Source organism: Coenobita brevimanus, chromosome 104, assembly GCF_032717465.1.
Source record: "Coenobita brevimanus isolate Jiangsu-jjx chromosome 104, ASM3271746v2, whole genome shotgun sequence".
Lineage (NCBI taxonomy): Eukaryota > Metazoa > Arthropoda > Malacostraca > Decapoda > Coenobitidae > Coenobita > Coenobita brevimanus.
In genome coordinates, this window is record NC_137057.1 from 46475995 (window position 1) to 46486081 (window position 10087).

The window sequence follows — 10087 nt, forward strand, 5'->3', positions numbered from 1 at the left end:
GCCTGTTCAAGTTTTACAGGTTGTTAATGTTTGTTATTAATCCCACGAGTTATTCTGCCACGTGTTCATTGTCCTTCCTGTGTGCTCAAACTTCACTGTTGTCTTGTTATGGTGCTGGTCATGTAGTGGGCATCCTTGAACTATTTCCTCACGAGCCCACAGTTCCTTGCATGGTGTCTGTTTTGAAAGTTTACCCTTTGGCCTGCATGTGTGGGATGCTTTGGGTGTTTTATACTGCCTGTTCCTAAGCTCAAATGTTTGTGTGTGAGTGAATGTCTGGTCTGCTTCACACGGCATGCTGTTGATAGTTCTCCCTCTGTCATTTATCTTTCCGGTTTTTCCAGTCCTACCTCACGTCATCCTTAGGTGGAAAAAGGGTCCTGATGATGAATGATGATAGTAGTTGGTGTTTTAATGCTATAGTTGTCTTATTTTTATAGTTCTTCTGCTGTGTTGTTGTTCCTTGGATCATAGCCACCCTATATATAATACTGGGAATAGGTTTTATGATGATGATGATGATGATGATGATGATGATTTGGTGTCTTATTTCTACTCACAGTCCTTCTGCTTTTACGGTGAAACTCTAACTGTGATGATGTGTTAGTGCCGGTTGTTTGTTTTGTGATATAAGCCCTCCTCACTTACACCATTTCTACTTAAAATTGTTCCATAATTTTGTTCACGTTCTAAATGATTAGGTGTTTGGGGGTTTCCTTGGAGGAGTAAAAAATAATTTGATATACACTTGAATAGAATTACTTAAGTCCCAACAGTACTGAACGTTTAAAGGGATGAGTTGCTTCCCTCAGTTGGATGAAATAATATTGCTGTAGATAGAAGAAAATCCCAAGGTGTCCAGCCAGCAAAGGATTAATACTTATGATATCTCACTACCACTACTTATATTTGACTTAAATGTAGAAGTGAGTATTGCCAACTATGAGGCTTCGAGGTGATAGTGTCGGGGTTTGAATTGTGGTGTGGGCAGCTGTTGATATTGGGCTCAGGTGTCCATCTACCCTTTGAGTATGATAGATAAAATGAGTACCTGGGATAACACTTACTGGAGCTAACAGGTGGGTGATGCAATGGCTCTGTCCCCCAAAATAATGGCTGATTAACCTGCCATATGCTCAAAGGCCTAAGTTGTGGAGATGAACACCATGGGTATATATTTCATGGCAGCTAATCCACCTTTACTTTACTCTCAACCCCTCACCCAAAATCATGTGTTATACTTAAAGCTTTTCTCTTTAAATAGTGTTATTCCGGCACAAATAATGAAGGTAAATGAGGAGTGCATATATTTGTATTAAAGTGCATAATTTTTAGACTGGGATCTGAGTTTGTGTTAAGGTAAATTTCTGGCATGTTAATTCTTTCCACTGTGTTAAATTTAGCACCAGACATGTTAATTTTTTAGCACATGTAATTGGACTTTCCTCTCACTTTGGTAGTCTGACTCAGAATGTGAGGTGTGTAATTTGCATGGCTAACTCTCTCAGGCTTCTAATGACTCAGTAAGATGGATAAAGTATCACTAGGTGGAGCCATTTTAGAGTTGTTCCTACCTTGATTGAGTTAATGGTACTCAAATTTATGTTCTAATAATTCACACATGAGTAAAATAATACGGCATTGACTGGAACAGAATACTACTGTAGAGTTGTTCTGAGCTGGAGAGGGTTTACTTCTGTGCTCTATATTGATAATGATTTCTTGAGTCTCATGAAGATGATATAATTAATTAAATCAGTCAGTATTCAGTTTTTATTGTTTTAAGATTGGTGTAAAGTAAACAAGAAGCTGCGTGGTTAATGTTTTAGCTGGTTATTGAAAGTGATCTATTAAGTATTATATTTGGTAATGAAATTGATCTACAGTAAAGCCTTGATAAGTTGGAACATATGGGGCTCTGACATTTCTGACTTTTATTCTGACTTAGAGATAAATTGGGTGGTAGGGGCAATAAAGCTTGAATTCATTTTTTCTCTAATGTTTCAGGCTATACAGAACTGCAAACATTGGGGAGAATAAAGACTTCAAGCTTTATTCTGTATATTCGTCCCACCCATTATATTCAGTCACAGTGGATCAGCCACATTAAGACTTATCATGGTAGAATGGTTAGATGCTTCAGTCGGAGTGATGGCATTCCTTAATTTCATTCCCCAAGAGAAGGCAAGAGGTTTTTCAGTCATGTAGTGCCATGAGGGAAGTAGGCTGGTCATCTACCATTAAATTGGATTACATTAGCCTAGCCTCAGGCCCCTAGACAACTACCATTTTACCTTCCTGCCACAGTTAAACAAAAAACATCATTGACTAGTATGTGTACAGAAAACTAGTAATTTTGACAAACCCTCCACATCACAACACACTTATTCATATCATGCACTACCATCTTACCTTTCTGCCACAATTAAACAGAAAACATCATTGGCTAGTATGTGTACAGAAAACAATTAATTTTGACATCCTCCACATCACAACACTCGTATTCATCTCCTGCACGTCAGCTTCACAACACAGACGACACTTCAACACACTTCATCAAAGGATCTCCAACTTGCTGAATGGATGGAGTCATGCAGTCCTTGGGGTTCACATCCACATGAATCTGGAGCCACGACAACGATAGGTAAGAATTGACACAACTTTTGGGTTTAAATTACAGTATACCGTATTGTGACTTAGTGGAGCAGCTATTGTATGTCTGAACCTTCTTAATTATATTTCAAAATTCCGAGAGCATAGCCACTCTGACTGATGAAATTACAACCAATGGACTATCAACTTATCAAGGTTTTGCTGCATTAGTTTAGCATCATCATATTTTCTGTTTTCTGCTGAAGTTGATTTATGTAGCTGACAAGTAGCACAACTTAACTTTATTATTTAGTATTGTTCGTGATTTAGTCTTGTCTAACTATTCTGCCATGTATGGAAGTTGATATACAGTAGTTTATTACAGTATGTCAAGCATGGTTATCTGTGTATTGTATTTAGAAGTTGATTCTTTTAATTGGCTCTAGTTGCATGATTAGTTTCTCAGTATTCTGATAAAATTGGTGTATTTTATCGAGTATTATGGTTCGTTTATGTATTTTATGTCGAAATTAGTATGGTGATGAACTGAACATAAGTGTCTTGTGTATTGAAGGTAATGTATTTAAGGACTGTATTACTATGCTGTACCTGTCTGTGTATTTTGTATTAAAGAATGTATTTTAACAGCATGGGTAACTTCTCTATTTTTTTATGAAGTTGATTATATAGAGTCTGTAATAGCATTCTCTCTCTCTCTCTCTCTCTCTCTCTCTCTCTCTCTCTCTCTTTCTCTTAGTAATTAAGTCTTTTGAGGTTAGTTATATAGTATGTAATGAAAGAAATATATATAATGGAGTAGTAGCACTGTCAGCTCATATATATATTATTTATCAGATTGCTTTGTTCAGTATGTAAATAGATGTATAAATTTAAGGCCTTGAATCTGGGTGACATGGATTTTTAGTTCATTCATGTGCTCCCCCCCCCCCCCCCCTTTTTTTTTTTAATGTTATACCAAAATTTTTTTTTTTTTTTTTTTTTTTTTTTTTTTTTTTTTTAAAGGATAGACCAAACTTTTTGAGGATAGACCAAACTTTTTTTTTAGGATAGACCAAACTTTTTTTTTTTTTTTTAGGATACACCAAACTTTTTTTAAAATACACCAATTTTTTTTTTTTTTGTGATAGACCAAACTTTTTTTTTTTTTTTTAGGATAGACAATTTTTTTTTAGGATAGACCTAACTTTTTTTTTAGGACAGACCTTTTTTTTTATTTTTTATTTTTTTTTTTTTTTAATGATACATGCTTCAGTCTGGAGGGGTTATATTCACCGTGATTAAGCCGCCTCAGTACCAGGGGCTTTACCTGCAATGAAACAGAGTTAAGGCATCTGGCAATAGATAGATAGATAGAAAAAGAATGTTGCCTAAATTGGGTACGATAATTTTTCAGTATGTATAGGGTAGAGTTTTTGAAATGGAGGGGTTTGGTAACAGACTTAATGAACCCTGTAAGTATGAGAGGCCTTGAAAAAAGTTGTTTTGTAAGATGAATAAAAATGTATCAGCTTAGGAAATGATTTTATTCACTCTAAGAAAAGCTTTGTATGTTGAAGGGATTTTCTCCGTCAGTCAGTTGATTTTTTTCCTAAGCTTATTCTTGCAATCTGGACTCTTTTATTGAGTTTTTGAGAAGCATTTCAAATTAGACAGGTTAGATATTTGCTTTATAAATTCCTTTACTACTGTAGATCCTTCCTGCATTGAATAAAATCACGGACAATTAAGATAAATAAAGTAACAAAGTACATCATTGAAATAAAGGAGACTAGTTATTTAACCCCTCCATCTCAAAGAGTCTAATGGAAGCCGAAACAAAGCATCAGGTTTCTGGCCTTTGGTTCCTTCTTCCAAAATAAATAAGTAAATAAATAAATAAATAAGTAAAGGAAAAAATACATAGCCCCCAGAATGAACTAAAAAAAAAAAAAAGACCCCAGCATGAACTAAAAAAAAAAAGATAGCCCTCAGAATGAACTTAAAAAAAAAAAAAAATAGCCCCCAGAATGAAGTAAAAAAAAAAGATAGCCCCCAGAATGAACTAAAAAAAAAAAGTCCTCAGAATGAACTAAAAAAAAAAAAAAAAAAAAGATAGCCCCCAGAATGACCTAAATAAAAAGGTAGCCCCCAGAATGAACTAAATAAAAAGGTAGCCCCCAGAATGAGATAAAAAAAAAAGATAACCCCCAGAATGAACTAAAAAAAAGATAGCCCCAAGTATGAACTAAAAAAAAAAAAAGGTAGCCCCCAGAATGAACTAAAAATACCATAGATTCAAGGGGATACGGTGGTAATTTGGGCTGTGTAGTGAAGTGCCTTAACACGACTTAGAATGAGGTAAGGAAGAATACTTAGCACACAGTTGGTAGATTTACAGCTTTTTCGCATTCCCATCCCTGTTTCTGGGGCATGCGTACCCCTTTGGATAGTGGGAATTAGGGTTTTTATGATAACGATGATGATGGTGACGACGATGATGATGATGATGATGCTGGTGGTGGTGGTGATTTTGATGATACAGTTTTTCATCATTCCATCTCCTTAATTGTAATACTTTACTCCTCACCCTTATCCTGGCACAGTTGCAGTCTTTTATCCCATCCCAGCCAGCCTTCTTATTTATACTCCTAAGTCTTATACTTTGTGAGATACAGGTTTCATTCCGTCTCATTCCACTGGCTGTACTTGGCAACCTATCATGTGTCAACTACATTTTTTCATTCCATCCCTTTCTCTCTTTCAGCATGTACATATCAACTTTATCTTGACAATACTGCAGTCCATCGCTACATTCCTTTCCACACTATTACACATACTCCGCATCCTTACCCCAGCTTGGCCTTAGTTGCTCATTCAATCACCCGGCACATCCCTCCTTAATTTTATGTTTACATGTGCAATTCATCATTCCACCCCTCTCCACAATCTTATGTACTCTCATCAGCTTTACCGAGACTCATCTGTTGTCTTTCATTCCACCTTTCTGTACACTCTTCCTTAATTTTAGCTTGACAGTTGCAGTCTTTTATTTCATCCTTCTCCACGTTGTTACATATACTACTTAACCTTTGCCTAATGCAGCTGTAATCTCTTTCTCCTTCATTCCATCCCTTTCTTCTTCATTGCATGTTCCCTACAGTCCATTTTCAATTTCCATCAACAAAGCAATAAATCCTCTACTACTTGTTATATGCAAAGTTAGACATTGTTAGAGAAGTACAGTAATTGTTTTTTGTTTTGCATATGTATCCTAACACTTGAGGTATATATAGTTAGACTCTTTCTATTTTCTCTTTTTCCTGAGAATTTAGATTGCTGTTTTAACTACTGTGTAAAGAGAGAGAAGAGAAAAGAATTCATGTTGAATTTAGAAGAGTAAGCATACTTTTCTTAATATAAAAATCATTTGGAAAGAGGTGTGAAAATGCAAAATAAATGTTGAAAAATATGTTGGGTGAAAATAAGAGTAGTACTAAGGTCAGAATGATAATAAACAATGAATTATAAATAGAAAAGTGCATACTTATTTTTTTATATATAGCTATTATATTTTAGCATTTTCCCGGATTTCTGTCTTTTTTTGTGAAATTTGGCATCATAGTATTTCAAATGAATGGTAGTGATAGGTTAGGATTATTTCTGTATTCTTATTTTTTATTTTTTTTATAAATACAATAATAGATATAGATTTCAGGTGCTTTAATTTTGAGTGAATGGATTTGTTGCCCATTTGACTGGGTTCTCTGATGGTACGTTCTCCTGTTCTATATTTATCATGTTTGTGGATAGTAAGTGCCTGGTGGTCAAGTGGGTTAAGAATTAAGATGCTCCAACTTGATTCATTCTGTAAGGATTTAAAACCATGGGATTGTTTGAAGGTTGATTACTCACATTATGCTGTTCTGGGGAGAGCAACTGGTCACTATTTAAATGGACTGAGCAACCTAGCCTCAGACCCCTACACTTCTGATGGGGCAGCAGAGAATTAGGTCATGGATAATTGAAGTCTATCCCATTTATGACAGTGGGAAATAGTGTAATGAATGCGAGCTTTAAACCGTCAAAAAGCGCACAAGTATACATGTAGTGAATGCATGACTGTGTTCAGATATATGCTGAACAGATTATTAGGGGGTTGAAGATTTGATACTTACTGTTGCATGGGGTAGACACATTTCCTTTATATTTTGTTCAAGTATATACTGAACAAATTTTAACTTGGAACATAAGGTTGTTTTGAATTGACATGTGGTGCTTGCATTTACTTCAAGTGTTTAATATCTTACCTCTTAGGGTTGTTTGGAGACACACACTGCTTTCAAAAGTTTTAAATAAACACTTAAAATTGTTTGGAATAGACATGTAGAATTTACATTGATTTGAGGTGTATATTAGGTAAACGGTACAGTATTGGGTTTGATAAATCATCCCTTAGGGTTGTGTGGAGTTAATCACACTGCATTTGTGTTTAATTTTGTGTACCAAATAACTTAACAAGGATTCTGATGCAGTATCTTCGGATGTATAATTCAAAGATAGTACACAGTATACTGAGCAAATTATGTGGGGTTTGATAAATCAACATTCAGAATTGTGTTGGTTAGATATGTTGTGTGTTTTTTAATGTATGGTAAAATGTTTATGATTCGATTCTCTTTCTTTGTGGTTCTCTTCTCTTGTAATGTTCTGTTTAATGATCTTTCCCACTATGATATCTGCAGTGTTGTTTGTCATTATTGTAATTATTCTTTCTTCTTTTTTACACCTTCTTTAGTCTTCACCCTTTTATCTTTCACTTTTTTCATATCAACCTACACTTCCTACTCCTACATTCATTCCTCCATATCGTTTAGTCCCTTCAGTACAGATTTTCACATCCACGTTACAGTGTATTATGATGGTCACTGGTTTCTTTACCCCCCTGGTGAGAGGAAAGTGGAGGACAAAGCTGGAAATAGGCCAGGGGAACAGGTATTGGCATCTCATCACACACACGCATATGTACACACTATGGAACCGTCATTATCCATTACCCTGCCTTTACATCAGCCCCATCTTTCACCTCCCTCATGCCAAGGAGGTAAAGAAGCTAGTGAATGTGACAGTACACTCTATATACCTCACACTGATACTTATGCCTTGAAACACTGAGTGGGATTGGGCCACATCTTCAGTGAAAGTGGTATATCTCAGCCCTATGGATTAGTTGCTCATCAGGACCCATAAAACACTGCTTGAACATGCATAGTAGAGCTGCTCACTGGTGTCAGGCTTACACAAGGCGGCTGCGTCAGTGCATTCAAAGTACAGGTATGATGGCATCTTTTTCAATTGTTATTTTTTCCCATTTCCAGACATTTTCATTTAGCTTGGGAGAAACTTACAACTGAAGAGATTAGACGTAGCTTTCATTAACCTCTTCACCATGAGAGATCTTTCCCCTGTCAAATGAAAGTGTCTGGAGGTAGTAAGAATATGCAGGGTAGTCTGTAAATAATTCAGCACTGGTTGTATTGTAAGCCGTGGGGATGGCTCAGTCTGCCGGTGTGGGTGTGGGTTTGACTGTGGGAGTAGGAAATGAGTAACTGGTGCAGGATAGACGTGGATAATACCGTCTGAGCTGTTCCCACAACAAAATCACCCAGCAGAGTGAAAGAGGAGTGTTATACATGAACGACCTTGTATTTCAAAATGATAAATTTGTACAGTACTGAAAGGGTTGACCCAATCTTTCTCTAAATCTTCTACTCATTCCAAATACAGTACTATCTTTATCTTGCATTCCAGTTTCCATGTTTTTTCATAATGTGTATTTGTGATTGTCCCATGACAGTGTTGATTTGTCTTAGTTCATGGTTATGCACATAGGTCTGTAATTGTCAAAACTATAGATATATTTACAAAGAGCTTAAATTTCTATTTTATGTATAGCTCCCTGTATTAAATTACCTGCATTGTCTGTTAAACATCATAATAAACTAATTATTTTGCAGAGGTATTCATTTTTCACTGTCATATTTTAGAACTTACCCTTTTGTGGGGTAGTTCTATGAAGCACACAGGGAGAGCAAGGTGGGCCGTCGTGTTGTATACTGGTTTTATGCAGGTCCCTATGCTCCTTATGGAGCAGTAAAGGATTGGATGATGAGTACATATAATTTATTTTTTCTGCCAACATATGATTTTATTCAGCTTTGGAAAGACCTGTAGTAATGAAGGGGTTAACAGAGACTGTTTTTAACACAGTCATTGGAATTCTTCCCAAATTTGGTTGGGCAGGGTGGCTCAGTGGTAGAACTTCGGGCTCGGGACCGGGGAGATGTGAGTTCGAGCCGCGCCCGGTAGATGCCATGCCGGGAGGGGTAGCGCCCACCTGTAACTTAGCAGGGCTATATGGTCTAATAAGGTCTAGCCCGGGGGAACCATTCCCTTCCCTTCCCGTAATTTGGTGGTAGATGAATAGAGTACAAGAGTGCATCATCAGTACTAGGGGCCTCACAATGAAGAATGAAATCGTCTGGCACTAGTGGGAGTGGAAATGTAAAAGCTTTTGTTGTACTCATAATGACTATTGATTTTAAATCATTGATTTTTTTTTTTTTTTTTGCCGGAGCAAGCACAAAATACGGGTTATTGTGAAGTAAAAAACCCATTTTTCACATATAACAAGTGAACATTGTCAGGTCTCTGGGGAGCAGGGTGGTTCAGTGGTAAAGCGTGTGACTCAAGATCGTGAGGTCGAGAGTTCGCGCCACGCCTGGGTAGCTTTGCTGGGAGGGGCAGCACTCTCCTATAACCCTAGCAGGGCTATATGATTTATCTAGGTGTAGCTCGGGGGAATAATCCCTTGTCAGCCTTCTTAGGAAGAGTTATCAAGGCCACTTACATCATTCAGGCATTAGAAATGGTTATGACAGGAATAAATGCAGGCTTGGGGAGCTAGGGAGAGGATGCGTTACTTCTTGTCTTTAGTTTTAATAACTCATAAGGGGTAAGGACTTTCCCCTTACTTCATCTCACCAGCTTTAAACTGGATACCATGTGATGCCACTTCTGTACTCAACATGTATGGGACGCCAAGAATACACGCAGTACCACCCTTAGTGACGCCCATATGGTCACGCCACTGCTGTGTGTGGCCTCCTTGGTATGATTGTTATGCTAGGTGTTTTTAGGTCAACTTCTCATCCCAAGAACACTAGCTACTGGGCGGGGTCCTCTTTCGAGACCGGAACCAGGACACACGAGAGGAACAGGGCATAAAAACTCAGCAGACCAACCTTACACATAAATTGCCTTAATTTGATCTCCTTACAATATACAACAATTATATACCTACAAGTTATGTGGACAATGTCAGGCTTTGGTACACTATAATATATAGTGTAATCACCGTCAGTCATCAATATTCATTATAGTACACAGGAGTTATAGGCACGGTCTATATAGTCCTTCTTTTACAGTCCTGGTGTAC